This window comes from Bos indicus, chromosome 24 (genome assembly GCF_029378745.1).
Source record: "Bos indicus isolate NIAB-ARS_2022 breed Sahiwal x Tharparkar chromosome 24, NIAB-ARS_B.indTharparkar_mat_pri_1.0, whole genome shotgun sequence".
Lineage (NCBI taxonomy): Eukaryota > Metazoa > Chordata > Mammalia > Artiodactyla > Bovidae > Bos > Bos indicus.
Window position 1 is genome coordinate 21,210,939 of NC_091783.1, and position 12,691 is coordinate 21,223,629.

The 12,691-nt window shown below is 48.7% G+C and overlaps 1 protein-coding gene and 1 non-coding gene across 13 annotated transcripts in view; both read right to left on the reverse strand.

The window, feature by feature from the left end:
• Positions 1 to 12,691, reverse strand: part of FHOD3 (formin homology 2 domain containing 3) — a 522,587-nt gene that overhangs the window by 499,088 nt on the left and 10,808 nt on the right. The window lies entirely within an intron of this gene.
• Positions 6,037 to 6,143, reverse strand: LOC139179538 (U6 spliceosomal RNA). Its single transcript, XR_011563906.1, has one exon. It is a non-coding gene; the product is annotated as a U6 spliceosomal RNA (small nuclear RNA).

Sequence of the window (12,691 nt, forward strand, 5' to 3'; positions counted from 1 at the left end):
GACATCTGTACAGTCAGCAGTTCATTTAGATTTACTCATGTATTTACCTTATCCACTGATTTCCATTCCCTTCTACATATCCATGCCTCTATCTGGGGTCATATGCCTCTTTCTGAAGAACTCCTTTTACTATTTTTAGAGTGCATCTGCTGGCAATAAATTCAGTCTCTACTTGTCTAGAAATGATTTTACTTCACCTTTCTGAAATCTAGAGGGAAATCTTTGTGAAATCTGTGAGGGAAATCTAGATAGAAACATTTCAACAGTTTCAAGACATATTTGCTTTCTGGAGTCCATCATTACAGTTAAGGACTCAGTTGTCAGTCTTCCTGTTCTTTCTTTGAAGGTAATTATGTCTTTTTGCTTGGACTGCTTTCAGATTTCATTTCTGTCTTTGGTTTTCAGAAATATTACCGACAAATTTCTTTTTTCTTTATATTCTCTTGCTTGGGGTTTACAGTGCTACTTTAGTTTGTGGCTTGGTATATTTCATTGTTTTCAGAAAATTCTGTTAGTATCTCCTGGAATTTTGCTTCTTCCATTATTTTTCTGGGATTTCAATTACATGTGTGTTAGGCCTTTTCATTATGTATCATTTAGCTTTGGTGGATATGTCCTTTATTTTTCATCTTTTTTTCTCTCCCTGTTTTAGGCAGGATATTTCTATTCACTTATCTGCTCTTGTAGATCACTAAATCTCCGTACACCTGCATCTATGCCACTGTTTAAACCCACCAGTGGAGAGCCCCGTGGACAGTAGAGCCTGGTGGGCTACAGTGCACGGGTCACAGAGTCAGGCATGACTGAAGCAACCTAGTACACAGGCATGCTTAATATCACTAACTATTTCAGTTCTGGGATTTCTATCTGATTTTTATATATAAGTAGATTCCAGTTCTCTGATGAAACTCTCCATCTTGTCATTTTCTTTCTTGAATCTATTAATCACTGACATTAATGTCTATCAGATAATTAGAGTATATGTATCACCTGTGGGTCTGTTTTGAGTGTCTTTTTCTTCTCTTGATCCTGCCTGTTTATATGCCTGGTATTTCTTTAGCTAAATGATGAATGTTTTATATAAATATATTTAAAACTGCAAAGGAGCTAGATGTTGTTACATGATTTTCTTCAGTTTGTGGCAGGCAACTAGATCAGGAACAGATTATCTTAATCCAATCAGCGGCTGAGCTGATTCAAGGCTTGGTTTCAATCTTTGTAAACTTGGTCTATTCTGGTCAGCTAATTTGAGGTTGGGTTTCAGTCTTTATAACTGTTGGCCTATTTTTAGCAAGCCATTTCTCCTAGGATACAGTCCTTCAGGGTTCCTGAGTGAAGCAACAGGGTATTTATAACCATGAGGTATTTCCAGGATCTCTCCACCTTTGTAATAAGCCCTTAACTTGTCATTTTTATCTCCTCAGCATCATGAGACTATCTGTAGTTCTACTCAGCCTTTCAGCTTCTCAGCCAGTGCTGGTTAAGAATCGGTTTTTTTGTTTGTTTTTTGGCTAGGGGACCTCAGAGACTAGACGGTAACATGAGGAATTAAACTTGAAATGCAAATGATCTTTACAGATTTCATCTTCAGTCACTTCCTAAAATACACACCAGAAACCTAGAACTAGGATGGAAAACTCATTTAAAAAAAATTAATTCTATAAATTTGAAGAAAAGAAAAGTAAAAAGAAAATAAGTGACTGAAAAAGAGTTAGAGGAAGCAGTGGCAATCACTTCAGGGGATATAACGATCCATGAAAGCAGGATCCTAGCCAGTGAGTATCCTTCCTCTCCCAATGGAAAAGGAATTCAAAATTATTGAGACAGGAGGAGAAGGGGGTGCCAGAGCATGAGATGGTTGGATGGCATCACTGACTCAACGAACATGAGCTTGAGCAAACTCTGGAAGATGGTGAAGGACAGGAAAGCCTGTCATGCTGCAATCCACAGGGTTGCAAAGAGCTGGATATGACTTAGCGACTGAACAACAACAAATCATAATCTAAAGAGAAAGAAAATTGGGGAAAGGTAGAGACCCATCACTGGGAGGGCGAGCAGCAGGATGATTACTTCTGGCCAGGCCCAGCAGAGCAGGCTTCATGGAGGGCACAGCAACTGTCAGAGCAGCCCCTGCAATCTAGGAAGGTTTGGAGGAAAGGGAGTAGCTAGTCACTGGTACAGAGTGTGGCTCACTCAGAATAGCTCAGGAGGCAGGTACAGCTGCCTAAAGGCAAATTTTTCTTGCCTCCCCAAACCTACCTTCCCAAATGTATACAGTCTGGAAAACACACTAGGACACAAAGGCCCAGAATCAACTTATCTCTTTACTGCCAGGGGCCTCCCCTTATGGATATTCAGAGAGTGAGTAAGTGAGTGACAGTCACTCAGTTGTATCCGACTCTTTGCGACCCCATGGACTGCAGCCTGCCAGGCTCCTTTGTCCATAGAAATCTCCAGGCGAGAATACTGGAGTGGGTTGGCATTTCCTTCTCTGGATATTTAAAGAGGGAGCCTGAAAAGGCAAGAAACAGCTGGTAGATCAATGTGTCAGGGAACAGCAGAGCAGGACAAAGACGGGCTGAATTCAGGTTGTGGACAGCCAGGAATATCAAATTAAGCACGTCAAATTACTTTGGCCGTTGGCCACAGGATCCAAAATAAGACTCTTCTAACCAAACCAGCTTTTTTCTCTCAACTCAGCTCAACACACTCTTCTCTGGGCACCAGTCACCCAGGCCACAAAAGACGGGGAGTTGGCAGCAGCAAGCGAAGCAGACGGTAAGGAAAATTTAGAACACAGAGTCCTGCTGTGGGGTGCACCAGCAAATTCTTCCACTTAACATGAGCAAAGAAGACACTTTAAAAGACTGCAGTGGATGGGATCTTCTGCGAGGACAGATTGCAGATAATGGGAGACTTCAGCTAGCATGTTTTATTACTCATAGAATGTAGCCCTTGCTGGCTTGGGGGGAGGTCACAGCCCAGGCATATCAAAATGCCTCTACCCACCCATTCTAGCACCCCCAGTGCCTGCGTTCTAAATTGCTTCGGTCGTGGCCAACTCTTTACGACCCTGTGGACCGTAGGCCACCAGGCTCCTCTGTCCATGGGATTCTCCAGGCAAGAATACTGGAGTGGGTTGCCATGCCCTCCTCCAGGGGATCTTCCCGACTTAAGGATCAAACCCACATCTCTTATGTCTCCTGCATTGGCAGGTGGATTCTTTACCATGGTGCCACCTGGGAAGCCCTAGGAAGTCCTCCCAGAGTTTCAGGCACAGTGAAGCTCTTGATCCCACAAACAGCGAACCTGCCTCCTGGTTCCACCACTTAAGCAGCTCCAATCCCTCCTGCCCACCCCTGGCCCCGGGTCCTCTTGGCAGAGTATTCTGGAAGTGCTGAAACTACTACTCCCCAAACGCTTTCACCCCTCAGTGATCACATATGTCACACAAGATCCTAAATGCTTTTCTAGACACTCAAATACATTGGTCGCCTTTCTCAGTTTGCCTGAAGGCCTCGGATCTTAAGCCCAAATCGGCTGATCATGAGGACCCACTATGGATGGACCAAATCCTGGTTATTAAGGCCAGAACTGGGGCCTGGCGTCCCACACCCTTCATTGGCTGGCTTCTACTCATCTCATACTCCTCACTCTCCATGCCTCTAATCTACTCTCCCCTTTCCCACGCACCTAACACCACCTCTGTGCTCCAGACTTGGCTAAATACTATTTCCTTCTTGAAGCCAGCCCCTGGGTCCCATAGGAAAGGGACTCAGTCAGGGAATCCCAACCCTGTGATGCTACAAGACAGACAAGCAGCCTCAGGACACCTCCCTGTCTCTGAGTGGGCCAAGCGCTGTGCTAAATGCATTCCAGGGGCAATTTCATTTTAGGCTTGAAGCCCACTCCCCCAAGGAAGGTGTTGTATATTCCCATTTCATAGATATACAAATTGAAGTGCAGATATACAAATTGTATATCTGTGGGATACAAGGCCTGTGCTTTAAATCATTACGCTGGACTGAACAGAGATCCAAAGGTGTGCTCAGAAGGAGCACTTATGTGGCCTGGAGGGTTGAGGGGGTGGGGGCAGGTGGCAGCACCCAGAAGTCACATCTGACACTTTACAGGCAGCAATAAGTGTCCGTGGAATGAATGAATGAGTTTGTACCAGAGCCATCGGTGTAAAGAGAAGGGGATGACCTAACCAGGAGGAGGGGGCTGGGATAGAGGGTGGGGTGAAGGCAAAGCAAGGGCAGGCCAGCGTGAAACATCGAGGAATGTGAGAGACTAAGGCGGCCAGTCTGCTGAAGCATAAAGCATGAGATGGAAAATGCAAAGGGACAGACTCGACAGAGGAGGGGGCCCTGCAGGCCACTGGAAATGGAGACAGCCTCCTGAAGGCACCCTGGCCTCCAGGAGACGGGTTGGTGATGAGCAGAAGGGGCTGGCCGGCTGGACCCTGCAGTCTCAACTTTACGTGCCCAACACCAAACCTTCCAGCCCCCGGTTAACCTGCCCGTCCTTTCATCTCTGCAGGCTCCAGGGCCGCCCTGCTCCTCCGGTGTCTCCGCTCCAGTCTCGCTCCCTGTGTCCATCCCCGACCTCATTAAAGCAGGGCCAACCTGGGATTTAGCAGTGAAGAAAACAGACACGATACACCGCCCTCCTGGAGATTCCCTAAGTATGTCCCTCCCCGTGTCATCCTCCCAAGAGGAAGCAGGGGGTTCCTTTGACCATTCTCCTGGCAGGACTGGAAGGTGGGCAGTTTCAGGCCACCCAATGCTCTTCCATTTTCACCATCCATCCCTCCTCTTACCTGACCTTGGGCCCCAACACCTGCTGTCTGCCTTCTACCCCAATTGCTGCCACCCTCTTGGAAGGCTCTGCCCCTCCCCGCCACCTCAGTGATCCAGCCTCACAGCAAGAAAGAGGAGGAGTCACGTGCACACTGGGTGTGTTACCAACCACACACACTCACTCAGTTCCTGGGCACCAGGCAGTCCCCCAAAGGGTGCTGGCTTCTCCTCACCTTCTCATGAACCCCTGCGCCTGACCCAGGGACTGGCCATAGCTCTCTGAGTTAAAGTGTGTGTGTGCGCGCATAACTGCTGCTGCTGCTGCTAAGTCACTTCAGTCGTGTCCGACTCTGTGCGACCCCATAGACGGCAGCCCACCAGACTCCACCGTCCCTGGGATTCTCCAGGCAAGAACACTGGAGTGGGTTGCCACTTCCTTCTCCAATGCATGAAAGTGAAAAGTGAAAGTGAAGTTGCTCAGTCGTGTCAGACTCTTAGCGACCCCATGGACTGCAACCCACCAGGCTCCTCCATCCATGGGATTTTCCAGGCAAGAGTACTGGAGTGGGGTGCCATTGCCTTCTCCGGTGCACATAACTAGTCGTGTCCAATTCTTTGTGACTTCATGGACTGTATGCAGCCCGCTAGGCTCTTCTGTCCATGGAATTTCCCAGGCAAGAATACTGGAGCAGGTTGTCATTTCCTTCTCCAAGGTGATTTAAAGTGAGGGGAAGGCAATAATTTTATACATTCTGGAAATACAATGCACAGCAAGAGGATCAGCAATATTTAAAATTAATAACCATTGAGGACCACTGTGCAGCACAGGGAACTCTGCTCAGTATTACGAAACACAGTAAAAGAGGGAAGAATTTGAAAAAGAATAGATACTTGTATATGCATAACTGAACCATGTTGTAGTACTCCTGAAACTAACACAATATTTTGTTTTCTCACTAAGCTTTTTAAAATGGATCTCAAATTCTGTGACAGAACTTCGGTCAAGTTGTTTCCATTTAAAAGTACTGATTTTAAAAACAAGTGACTTAAAACTGCCACACACAAAACAAATGTTCCACAAAACATACTCCTTTCCTTCTGAAGGCTTTACGATGCAGTTGTCATTAACCAGGCTTTTACTCTTAAACTTAAATGGCCAATTGAGTCAGAGAGTTCTGAGACCATTCTTCCACCACCAACTAAGACTGGGGTGGCAGGTATTGGGGATAATATTAAAAATATGGAACGCTTCACGAATTCGTGAGTTATCTTTGCACAGGGGCCAGGCTAATCTTCTCTGTATCGTTCCAATTTTAGTATACATGCTGCCGAAATCAGCATCACAACACTGCTAATCAACTACGTGCTGCACTTCGTCGTTCAGTCCTGTCCAACTCTGCGACCAAAGGACAGTAGCCCGCCAGGCTCCCCTGTCCATGGCATTCTCCAGGCAAGAATACTGGAGTGGGTTGCCATTTCCTTCTCCAGGGGATCTTCCCGACCCAGAGATTGAACCTGGGTCTCTTATGTCTCCCTCATTGGAAGGTATGTTCTTTCTCACCAGCGCCACCTCAGAAGTGGAAACTGATCAGAAACTATTAAAATGCTAATGACACCTAAGGTCCTTCGACAATGATGGATCATTATGACCAAAATACTCTGTGGAATGTGCACAGACAGCTCCGCAAGGCCTCAGAGCAGAGCCTCTCCCCGTCAGATGGATCTTTAGCCCCCATGACCCAGGCAGTAGAATGAGAGCAATCCCATTGCAGCCCGGAACTTCACTGCTACCCACAACTTCAACGTGGTGAAGCCCAATCCCCTCCCCGCTCGAGAAGGCAGAAGAGAGCAGGGTCCTGGGTGTGAAGGGGGGCAAAACCTCTCCTCGCCCCGCACCGATCCCCCTGCTTTGGCAAACTCCAATCACCAAACACTGCCCAGAATGATGAATTTAAACTGTTTAGACTTTGCAGAGTGGCATGCATTGACTTAATGGCCTGTTCTGCTTCAAGCACCGGGCAGGAACTCTGGTGAAATGAAACCAACGGCTATCCAAGGAAGGGTAGGGGGAGAAGAGAGGCTCATAGACCCCAGAGCCCCAGACACAAAGAACCTCCCTCCCTTCCCGCTCCTCAGCCTGGGATTAGCTCTTACTCCTTGTCTCAACAGCCACCATTGGCTGGCCTGGCAGGTCACAGCCTCGGAGGCAGCTCACCAGGGAGGGGACAGGGACACACACCCAACCAGGACACCAAGATCCTGCTTCCCAAAGTCAGGCTGATGACAGATGAGATGGAGGCTTTGCCTGGCTGAGCACCAATCCAGTTCCCTGGGACAGTGCAGGAGGGTGGGAGGGGTGTCTCTCTGCAGGTAGGCATGGAGCAGGAACTCATGGGGTGCACGTGTGAGCACCCACAAAGCACTGGGGCCCCAAAAACACTGGGCTTTTATCTCTGGGCCCTCCAACCCAAAGACTGTGCGTGAATTCTAATGCTACAAGCAAAGTTCAGAATCTTGGGATGTGCCCAAGGCCCCCAGATCCACCTTAACTCCCACATCCCCTCTGCAGAAGCCCCCCACTTTCATCCGTAAGGGAACCTGGTGAAAGTTTCTACACAGAGAGTGAACAAGGGAACAAAGAGGCTCGGAATTAGGAAGATGCATTAGAGCAGAAAGACTTGGGTCACCAGAGGCCGAATCTGGAATACAGAGCTCTTAAGTGACCAAGGAAATGGACAGAAACCAGGAAAAGTCCCAAGGCTGGAGAAGAAAGAGGGGAGCTGATTTCTCAGGGGGGCAGCTATGATGCTGATGATGTCCTCAACGTCTCGGCACAACCAAAGGGGTCTAATGAAACTCGCCTAAATCAAGGCCAAATCACAACTTCTTGCATAAGCAAAGTCCCCAACTTATACCCGGGAGGCAATGGGTATAAGTTCACCATGACTTGGCTGTCTGGAGCTCTGAATGCACTTTTCATAGCAGTAAAGTGGTACTTACGGTTAGGACATGAGGCCAGCCTGTTGCCATCATGGCCTTCGTGTTCTTGACAGCATGGCCCATGCTTTATTCTTCGACTCCCAAATACACTGCAGAGAACCTGACAAAGAGCAAGAACTCACATCTGTGTGAGGTGAGTAAAAGACTGCTGCACAGGTCAGATTTCACACTGAACTTCCTTTTCCTAAAGGATGCACGTGGCGACAACTTCGGTTCCTAAAGGTACCTGAAGAGCTGCATAGAACTCTTCCCTTTAGGTCCTTGACCTAATTTACGTACTCTAGTGCCCTCGGGAAGGTAGGTATTCCCAGGCAATGCCACAGAATGGAAAGGGAGCTGAAAGGGGGGCTCTGTGTATTTCAGGCAGGCTCCCAGGCTCATCCAGCCAAGAACAAATGGGGTGAGCAGAAAGCTCAGATGAAGGACATCTTGAGATCTTAGCAACCTTCTGGACATGGAGCTTTCCCTTGGTAAAAAGGTCAAAGTCATTCAAAAATTGGATCTTTCATATTATTGCCTCTGAACTTAAATATGCCACCTCTCCCATGGTTCCCGGCCACCTCCCTCACTTCAGGCCTGGTCTCTGACTTTCAGGGGAAGAGAAGCACACCCTCAGTTGCCTACCCCGCCCCCACTTCTGCTTACTTCATCTCTACACTCCGTGATCAAAGTGCAGTTTTCATATGCTAGCATTCTCCAAGGCTGCTCTTCATTTATTTATGGTATTTTGCCAACTGCGGAATTTCGGGTGATTTGTGCTCCATGGGGTCATCGCCCCTTTGTAGAGTTACAGGATGAGAGTATGGCGTGAGTGCAGGGTGACGTCAGCCCTCAGGGGGACCAGGCTGAGGAGGGGGACACCCCGATGCAGCCACGGCAGGGCCTTGAAGCCTTAAAAATAAAGAATAACTGTAAGTGACTTTTAAATGAATGGTCCTTTCTGTGGGCAGTGTTTTCAAAAGTAATTATACTCTGAAGTCCAAAGACTCGAATAACAAATTCTTCTGACCAAGGGTAATTTGCCCAAGAAGTAAAAACCTCCTGACAGTCCTGCTAAGGAAAGAGCCAGGTAAACCTCTGCCAAAAAGTCATCCCAATTCTAGGGATTTATCCTAGCAAAATGAAAATTTATGTTCCCATAAAATCTCTACCCAAATCAGTAGAGTAGAAAAGGTGGTATGACACAAAGAAGCAAAGAGATCAGCCTCCAGATCAAATGCGTAGAGCAGCTTTATTCGTAACCACCAAAAACTGGAAACAACACAGACACCCTTGAACAAGTGAAAGGATAAACAAACCGGTGCATGCGTGCTCAGTCGCTCCAATCGTGTCCAACTCTCTGCAACCCCATGGACTGTAGCCCACCAGGCTCCTCTGTCCGTGGGATTCTCCAGGCAAGAATACTGGAGTGGATTGCCACGCCCTCCACCAAGGGATCTTCCCAACCCAGGGACGGAACCTGCATCTCCTGCGTCTCCTGCACTGCAGGCGGATTCTTTATCACTGAGCCAAAACTGGTTCATCCATACAATGGAATCTCACTCGTCATGAAAAAGGAGTGAGCCACCAATGCACCTTAAATGGATCACAGGGGTACTGTGCAGAGTGAGATAAGCCAGTCTCTAAAGGTTACAAACAAACAATTTTATTTCTATGGATGGCTTTCTAGGAAAGAGCAAAGCTATAAGGAGAGAACGGATCCCTGTCTACCAGGAATGGGGGTAAGGGGGTGTCTGACTACAACGGGGAAGGCCTAGGAAATCCTCCACGTTGCTGGAATTGCTCTGTATCCTGTGGTAGTTACAGAATCTACACTTGTTCTGGTGCATAACCTCCAAAAACGTACTGAATCACAATACTGTACACTTGAAATGTGAAATACTGTAAGTCAATTATACTTCAATTAAAAAGCCAATAGGTATATTAAAATTCACAGGATTGAACATCAAAAATAAAAATGAATTTCACTGTGTATAGATTTATTTTTCAAAAGTTCACAAATTCTTGGACACTTCTCCCAGAAAACAATGGTATCTAGTTCCCCGGCCCTTGAATGTGGGCCAGGCTCGGCAACTTGACTCTAAGGAGTACAATGCAAGGACAGTGATGGTTAGGAAAAGTGATACATCACCACCTGATCCTGGGCCTCGCTCTTTAGAGGCCTGAATGGCCACATAAGAAGTCTAGCTATCTGGAAGCCGCCATGCTAAAGGTATCTGGTAGAGAGACCAAAGAGACATAGAGAGATGCTCAAGGAACTCCCAGTTATTTGCATCTTCCTGGTCCGGACACCAAACTTTCAACTGAAGAGCCTCTGAATGGTCCTGGGCCCCACCATCACCTCGCTGCAGCCTCATGAGAGACTCTGAGCCAAAAGTGCTCAGAGTTGTCCCGAAATTCCTGGTCCAAGGAAATCATGAGCAATAATAAAAATGTTGTAAGTAACTTAAGAGTGCTTCTGTGCTTCGGAGTGATGTGTTCACAGCCAAGGACAACTGCCACATGACAGATATTTCCTCATATACCATCAAGTCTAGTCTTCATCCATTTCATCCTCTACTGAGCACTTTCTATAGCCATGAACTATCCATGGAATGGAGAGAAGTGCCAGAATCACCAGACTGTGACGGCTAAGAGATGAGAGTCAGGGTTGGGGGGCAGTTCTGGGTTTGGGCAGCTGGTCAGACAGTCATGTTCCTCACTGAGGCAGGATGGGTCTGGGGGAAGATATCACGATCCTGCATGGACACAGGGTGCATTCAACATCTCCAGGACACCCAAGAGGAGCTGTCCGGGGCAGCTGGGGAGCTGGACTCGAGACCAGAGAGATAGCGCGGGGCCCCACATGCCAACGAGGGGGCTGTCAGAAAGCCCTCGGAAGCTACCCAGGAAAGGAGGTAAGCTGCAAGAAGGCCTGGTCCTGGGACAGAGCTGAGGGCAGGAGGGAGCAGAAAGCTTGACAAACATGTGCAAGGTGGATCGCTCACCATCACACTTGGGACAGCGAGCGTTCCTCAGAGGAGATGCTCAGGAATGGCAAGTGCCGCTTAGAGATTAAGTGAGATAAAGGCTGGAAGGTGTCTGGGCATGAGTGACAAGGTGGCACAAGTGGTAAAAGAATCACCTGCCAGCGTAGGAGCTGCAAGCGACCTGGGTTCAATCTCTGGGTTGGGAAGATCCTCTGGAGAAGGAAATGACAACCCAGGCCAGGAGAATTCCACGGACAGAAGAGCCAGGCAGGCTACAGTCCTTGGGGTCGCAGAGAGTCAGACACGACTGAGCACACACACACCATGGCAAGGGCACCATGATTGGGCTGGTGGGGAGGGAGCCAGACAGAGGGGCTCAGACAAGCTCAAAAGACACTTGGGCTGGAGGAGAGGTGAAGGCAGAAGACAGGAAGGGGGGTGGAATGCTGGATGAAGGAGGTGTTAGTCCCTCGCAAGGCTTAAGAAGGGATCCCAGAGCGAAGCAGGGGTTGAAGATCCAGCAGAAAGGGGCCTGGCCCGGCCAGGAGAGGGGACACAGCTGCCCTGTCGGGAAGGAGGGGGCACATGGAGAGGGGCAGACAGGCTAGTGGGGGCAGGAGCTGCGGATGAAGGTTCTGCTTTGTCTCTGCAGCGGCAGGGGAGGTGGGGGAGATGACGGAGGGGGGACAGGGTGGGGGTGTCCACGAAAAGAGAAGCACAGCCTGCCCAGGCCCATGGAGCAGTAGGGCTGGAGACCACGAAAGCCAAGTGGCAGTCCCCAGGGACACGCAATAGCAGGATCCATTTTTGGTTTTGTTCACAACAGCCCCACAAGGGAGATGCTACGTTCCAAAGCGTGAGGAGAGGGAGCAGGCTGGAACTGGGGCCCAGCCACTTCACCGACTCTTGTTTCACTCACTCTAGTGCCTGCGCTGGCTCCAACAGAGCCTGACACTGAGCAGACACCCACAAAAGCGAGGAAGGTGGGAGAAAGGGTCATACCTGAAGCCTCGCTGGCGAGCCCCTCAGCCCACCAGGAATCGGCGGCGACGCGGCCGTGGGCTTTGAGAGACCCTGCCCCAGGCCCAGGCCATGTGCCCCTCGTGGCAGGTCCCGAGCTCCTCATCCTCCCAGGCATTCCTCACAAGGTGGCTTTGCAGTCACTGCCTGACCATCCTACTCTGTCTTCCTTTCCCTGTTTCCCCCTTCCCTAGATTTTTCTCTATAATCATTTCCTTCCCAAATTTCTGGCTTTTTCTCCTGTTCCCTTTCTTTCTCTTCATGTTTCCCTACATGGAATGGAAGTAACTTCTCAGTCTTGTGCTCACAGCTGGTAGCATCCCAGCCTGTGGCCCACAGCTAGCAGGCCCTTCTCACTCACCCAGAGCCATCCGCACCTGATCCCCACACGCCTCCCATCTGCTTCTCACCCGCATGGACGGCCTTCCCGTTTCCTTTCACCTACTCACACCCCACTGCTCTCTCCAGGAGGCTTTCTGGACTGCGCAGTCCACATGGAGTTTTCCCACTTCTGACGTTGCTACAGGCCAGGCTGCCTACATCCCACTTAGACGTGAGTCACGTGCTGCCTTCAGAGGCCGTTTCACTTTTCTGACTTATTTCTCCAACCAAGCACCACAATAAAGGAGATGATTATCATGTGCTGGGATCAGTGGCATCGATAGAAATAAAGCTTCCCACTCAGCCCCGCCTGCTCCCCAGCTCTCAAAAAAAAATAAAATTATAATAATCACCAAGTCGTTACCTGTGAGGTCTATGAACTCAGCAGAAATATCCCCCCAGTTGTGTTCACTCCGTAGTGAGCCTGAAGTCAGAAGACATGTATGTGAGCTCTAGCCATCTTTATGTTTCAGTCCTGAAAGCAATGTGAATTTAGTTTTCTCAACTTGGAGACGGGGC